At 38.8% G+C, this 6,503-nt stretch overlaps 1 pseudogene; it reads left to right on the forward strand.

The window, feature by feature from the left end:
- The first annotated feature begins 3,202 nt into the window (after nucleotides 1–3,202).
- On the forward strand, nucleotides 3,203–3,347 carry LOC132211638 (U2 spliceosomal RNA; annotated as a pseudogene).
- Nucleotides 3,348–6,503: the final 3,156 nt, after the last annotated feature.

Here is a 6,503-nt window from a genome sequence, read left to right on the forward strand (position 1 = left end):
AAAATGGATACATATGTAATACCCTTTGTAATACTTTAAGCAATAAAAAAAAAAAGAATATTATACAGACACCCAACAGCAGACCAGAGGAGCGCAAGAATCAAGTCAAAGATTCGAAATGCGAAGAAGCAAAAAACACCCAACTGGAAAAGCAAAATGAAAAAAGAATCCAAAAATACGAAGATAGTGTAAGGAGCCTCTGGGACAGCTTCAAGCGCACCAACATCAGAATTATAGGGGTGCCAGAAGATGAGAGAGAGCAAGATATTGAAAACCTATTTAAAGAAATAATGACAGAAAACTTCCCCCACCTGGTGAAAGAAATAGACCTACAGGTCCAGGAAGCGCAGAGAACCCCAAACAAAAGGAATCCAAAGAGGACCACACCAAGACACATCATAATTAAAATGCCAAGAGCAAAAGACAAAGAGAGAATCTTAAAAGCAGCAAGAGAAAGAAACCCAGTTACCTACAAGGGAATACCCATATGACTGTCAGCTGATTTCTCAATAGAAACTTTGCAGGCCAGAAGGGAATGGCAAGAAATATTCAAAGTGATGAATAGCAAGAACCTATAACCAAGATTACTTTATCCAGCAAAGCTATCATTCAGAACGGAAGGTCAGATAAAGAGCTTCACAGATAAGGAAAAGCTAAAGGAGTTCATCACCACCAAACCAGTATTATATGAAATGCTGAAAGGTATCCTTTAAGAAGAGAAAGAAGAAAAAAAAAGGTAAAGATACAAATTATGAACAACAAATATGCATCTTATCAACAAGTGAATCTAAAAATCAAGTGAATAAATAATCTGGTGATCATAATAGAATCAGGGACATAGAAAGGGAATGGACTGACTATTCTTGGGGGGGAAAGGGGTGTGGGAGATGCGGAAAGAGACTGGACAAAAATCGTGCACCTATGGATGAGGACAGTGGGTGGGGAGTGAGGGCGGAGGGTGGGGCGGGAGCTGGGAGGAGGGGAGTTATGGGGGGGAAAAAAAGAGGAACAAATGTAATAATCTGAACAATAAAGATTTAATTTAAAAAAAAAAGAAAAAAAAAGAAACAGAACTCAATTGACAAAAAAATTGCATTTGGGGCCCCAATATATAAGAGAAATATCAATTAACATAATTTAATTTACAAATTCAAATTTCTAACATTTACTTACTACAAAATCAATTATTAGGACAATGAAGCTGTTTTAATGAACCCCAAAATTAAAAATACTAAATACAGTATGAGAAAAAAGTACATTTACAGTTGTTTATATGAAAAATAACACAATGATTAATAAATAAGAATAGGAGAAGAACCAAGATGGCGGCATAGGTAAACACCGAAGTTAGCTGCCAAAAACAGCCACTTCAAAAATACAACTAAAAGACAGAACAGACATCATCCAGAACCACAGTAAGGCTGGCTGAGTGGAAATTCTACAACTAGAAAGAAAGAGAAAAGCATACCGAGATTCAGAGGACGCGCAGTGCGGAAGTATAAAATACTAAGGTGCAGAGTTGCATGCAGAGCAGGCTGGCGGCTGAGGGCGAGGTTGTCCTTTTCAATCAGGAGGGAGTCTCAAGCTCTGAGCTCCAGTTCCGGGCAAGTCTCTAGGGACCCAGACTCATAAGGGAGAAGCAGGACTATCTGGCATCGGTCAGAACTCGAGGGCAGCTTTCTCTCTGAGAGGCTTGCAGGGATAAACCAGACATTGAGAAGCAGAGCCTCTGAAGGCAGGACTGAGAGCAGCCATGACTGCTAGCCCCGCCCTGTTTATCCTGGGGGACCCAGTCTGCCCAAGCCCTGCAGGGAGGGTTTCGCTGGATAGCCTCAGGCAAAGGCTAGATTAACACCTTCTTAGAGATCCAGGAGCCAGGAAGCCCAGAGGTCAGAGTGGGACCATCCAGTTTGCAGCTCCGTGGAACCATAATAGACACACTCTGGGGGCAGATTCAGTGAGCACCAAAGCCCCATTGAAGCAAGTATTGCCCCAGAGGGGTGTCTCCAGCACAGAAGTTCTCCCACTGCAGACACACCTGATTCTCACAGCCAGTTGGACTGGAGGTCAAATCCTCCCAGTCTTATATACAACAATCAAGGCTTAAGTACAAGAAGACTGTGCACAAAGCCTACAAGGGGGTGCAGCAAGAGGGTCTACCTCAGGTAATTGGGGAGGCTGAACCACTGGGCCCTAGAGGACACTCAGCAAAGAAAGCCACTCTATCAACACAGCGAAGCATAAAAAATGCCGAGACAAAGAAACAGAACACAAATGACAGAAATGGAGGAAAGCAAACAACTGGATATAGAGCTCAAAACCACACTTTTTAGGTTTTTCAAGAATTTTCTATACACTGCTGATAAACTTACTGAGATCTACAAGAAACCTAATGAGACCCTCAATGGTGTGATAAAGGACCAACTAGAAATTAAGCATACACTGACTGAAATAAAGAATGATATACAGACTCACAACAGCAGACTAGAGGATTGCAAGAATCAAGTCAAACATTTGAAATACGAAAAAGCAAAAAACACCCAACCGGAAAAGCAAAATGAAAAAAGAATCCAAAAATAAGAAGATAGTATAAGGAGCATCAGGGACAGCTTCAAACATACCAACTTCCAAATTACATGGGTGTCAGAAGAAGAGAGAGAACAAGATATTGAAAACCTATTTGAAGAAATAATGACAGAAAACTTCCCCTACCTAGTGAAAGAAATAGACTTACAAGTCCAGGAAGCCCAGAGGACCCCAACAAAAGGAATCCAAAGAGGACCACACCAAGACACATCATAATTAAAATGCCAAGAGCAAAAGACAAAGAGAGAATCTTAAAAGCAGCAAGAGAAAGAAAGTCAGTTACATACAAGACAGTACCCATCCAACTGTCAACTAATTTCTCAACAGAAACTTTGCAAGCCAGAAGGGAGTGGCAAGAAATATTCAAAGTGATGAATGCCAAGAACATACAACCAAGAGTACTTTATCCAGCAAAGCTATCATTCAGAACGGAAGGTCAGATAAAGAGCTTCACAGATAAGAAAAAGCTAAAGGAGTTCATCACCACCAAACCAGTATTATATGAAATGCTGAAAGGTATCCTTTAGAAGAGGAAGAAGAAGAAAAAGGTAAAGATACAAATTATGAACAACAAATACACATCTATCAACAAGTGAATCTAAAAATCAAGTGAATAATCGCTTCTCGGCCTTTTGGCTAAGATCAAGTGTAGTATCTGTTCTTATCAGTTTAAAAATCAAGTGAATAATCTGATGAACAGAATGAACTTGTGATTATAATAGAATCAGGGGCATAGAAAGGGAGTGGACTGGCTATTCTTGGGGGGGAAAGGGGTGAGGGGGATGCGGTAAAAGACTTGACGAAAATCATGCACCTATGGATGAGGACAGTGGGTGGAGAGTGAGGGAGGAGGGTGGGGTGGAAACTGGGTGGAGGAGAGTTATGAGGGGAAAAAGGAGGAACAAATGTAATAATCTGAATAAATATTTAATTAATAAAATAAATAAATAAATAAGAATACAAGAATAAACTCTGTTCTGTGCACTCAAAACTATAAACCTGTTTTACCCAATCCTGTATTATAGAAATCTCTAGATCAGATTTATTTTTAATTGCACAAAATTAAAACTCCTGACACAATACAGGAATAGTTCCAAAGAGTAACAATTATTTTTCTTATATTTTTACCAGTTTATTTATTTTTTGTGGATATTTACTCAGCACTATTAAAAAATACAGCAAAATAACATATACCATAATTTTGAATGCTAAAATCATTAGTATGAAATCAGTCATCACTTTTTTTTTAATATTACTTAAAGTATTACAAAGGGTATTAAAAATGTCTCCTTTTTTCCCCTGCCCTTGACAATCCCCTGGCCTACCCTACCCTCCAGTGTCTTATGTCCATTGGTTATGCTTATATGCATGGGTACAAGTCCTTTGGTTGATCTCTTATCCCTCTCTCCTGCCGCCCCACTATCGCCGGCCTTCCCCTGTAGTTTGACAGTCTGTTTGAGGCAGCTCTACCTCTGTATCTATTTTTGTTCATAAGTTTATAATGGTCTTTATTATCCATGAATAAGTGAGATTATGTGGTATTTTTCCTTCACTGACTGGATTATTTCACTTAGCATAATGCTCTCCAGTTCCATCCATACCGTTGCAAATGGTAAGAGTTCCTTCTTTTTTACAGCAGCATAGTATTCCATCGAGTAGATGTACCACAGTTTCCTAATCCATTCATCTACTGATGGGCACTTAGGCTGTTTCCAGATCTTCGCTATGGTGAATTGTGCTGCTATGAACATAGGGGTGCATATATCCTTTCTGATTGGTGTTTCTGGTTTCCTGGGTTATATCCCTAGAAGTGGGATCACAGGGTCAAATGGGAGTTCCATTTTTAATTTTTTGAGGAAACTCCATACTGTTCTCCACAGTGGCTGACCAGTCTGCATTCCCACCAGCAGTGCATGAGTGTTCCTTTTTCTCCACATCCTCTCCAGCACTTGTTTTTTGCTTTGTTGATGATAGCCAGTCTGACAGCTGTGAGATGGTACCTCATTGTTGTTTTGATTTGCATCTCTCGGATGATTAGTGACTTTGAGCATGTTTTAATATGTCTCTTGGCTTTCTGAATGTCCTCTTTTGAAAGATGTCTATTTAGGTCCTTGGCCCATTTTTTGATTGGATTGTTTATCTTCCTTTTATTAAGTTGTATGAGTTCCCTATAAATTTTGGAGATTAGGCCCTTATCAGATATAACATTGGCAAATATGTTTTCCCACGCAGTGGGCTGTCTTGTTGTTTTGTTGATGGTTTCTTTTGCTGTGCAGAAGCTTTTTATTTTGATGTAGTCCCATTTGTTCATTTTCTCTTTAGTTTCAAGTGCCCTAGGAGCTGTATCAGTGAAGAAATTGCTTCAGCATATGTCTGAGATGTTGTTGCCTTTCTATTCTTCTAGTATTTTCATGGTTTCCCATCATACATTTAAGTCCTTTATCCATTTTAAGTTTATTTCTGTGTATGGTGTAAGTTGGTGGTCTATTTTCATTTTCTTGCATGTATCTGTCCGATTTTCCCAACACCATTTATTGAAGAGACTATCTTGACTCCATTATATGTTGTTGCCTACTTTGTCAAATATTAACTGAGGATACTGGTTCAGGCTGATTTCTGGGCTCTCTATTCAATTCCATTGATCTATATGCTTGTTCTTCTGCCAATACCAGGCAGTTTTGAGAACAGTGGCTTTGTAATACAGCTTGATATCTGGTATTGAGATCCCACCTACATTGTTCTTTCTCAGGATCACTGCAGCTATTTAGGCTCTTTTTTTAAAATATATATTTTATTGATTTTTTACAGAGAGGAAGGGAGAGAGAGAGTTAGAAACATCGATCAGCTGCCTCCTGCACATCTCCCACTGGGGATGTGCCCGTAACCCAGGTACATGCCCTTGACCAGAATCGAACCTGGGACCTTTCAGTCCGCAGGCCGACGCTCTATCCACTGAGCGAAACCGGTTTCGGCCAGGCTCTTTTTCTATTCCAGATGACTTTTTGGAGAGTTCATTCTAAGTCTGTGAAATATGCCATTGGTATTTTAATGGGAAGTGCACTGAATTTATAAATTGCTTTGGGTAGAATGGACACTTTAATGATGTTGATTCTACCAATCCATGAACACGGTATGTTCTTCCATCTGTTTATGTCTTCCTCTATCTCTTTTTTCAACGTCCTGTAGTTTTCTGAGTAGAGGTCTTTTACCTCTTTAGTTAAGTTTATTCATAGGTATCTTAATTTTTTGGTGCGATGGTAAATGGTATTCTTTTTTTTAGTCTCATCCTGTAAGTTTACTATTGATGTATAGATATGTCATAAATTTCTTGGCATTAATTTTGTATCCTGCTACATTGCCAAATTCATTTATAAAGTCTAATAGTTTTTTGATGGAGTCTTTAGGGATTTTTATGTATAATATCATGTCATCTGCAACTAAGGACAGTTTACTTCTTCTTTTCCAATTTGGATGCCATTTATTTCTTTTTCTTGTCTAATTGCAATGGCTAGTACTTCCAGGACTATGTTGAACAGGAGTGGTGAGAGTGGGCATCCCTGTCTTCTTCCTGTTCTTAGGGATAATGGTGTTAGTTTTTGTCCATTGAGGATGATCTTGGCTGTGGGTTTGTCATATATGGCTTTTATTATGTCGAGGTATGATCCTTCTATTCCCACCTTGCTGAGAGTTTTTATCAAAAATGGATGTTAAAAAAAACAAAACAAAAATGGATGTTGGATTTTGTCAAATGCTTTTTCTGCATCAATTGTTATGACTATGTGGTTTTTTTCTTTCAATTTGTTTATGTGATGTATCACATTTATTAATTTGTGGATATTGTACCATCCTTGCATCCCTGGGATAAATCGTACTTGGTCCTGATGTATGATCTTTCTGATGGACTGCTGGATCCGATT

This window comes from Myotis daubentonii, chromosome 10, assembly GCF_963259705.1.
Source record: "Myotis daubentonii chromosome 10, mMyoDau2.1, whole genome shotgun sequence".
NCBI classification, from domain to species: domain Eukaryota; kingdom Metazoa; phylum Chordata; class Mammalia; order Chiroptera; family Vespertilionidae; genus Myotis; species Myotis daubentonii.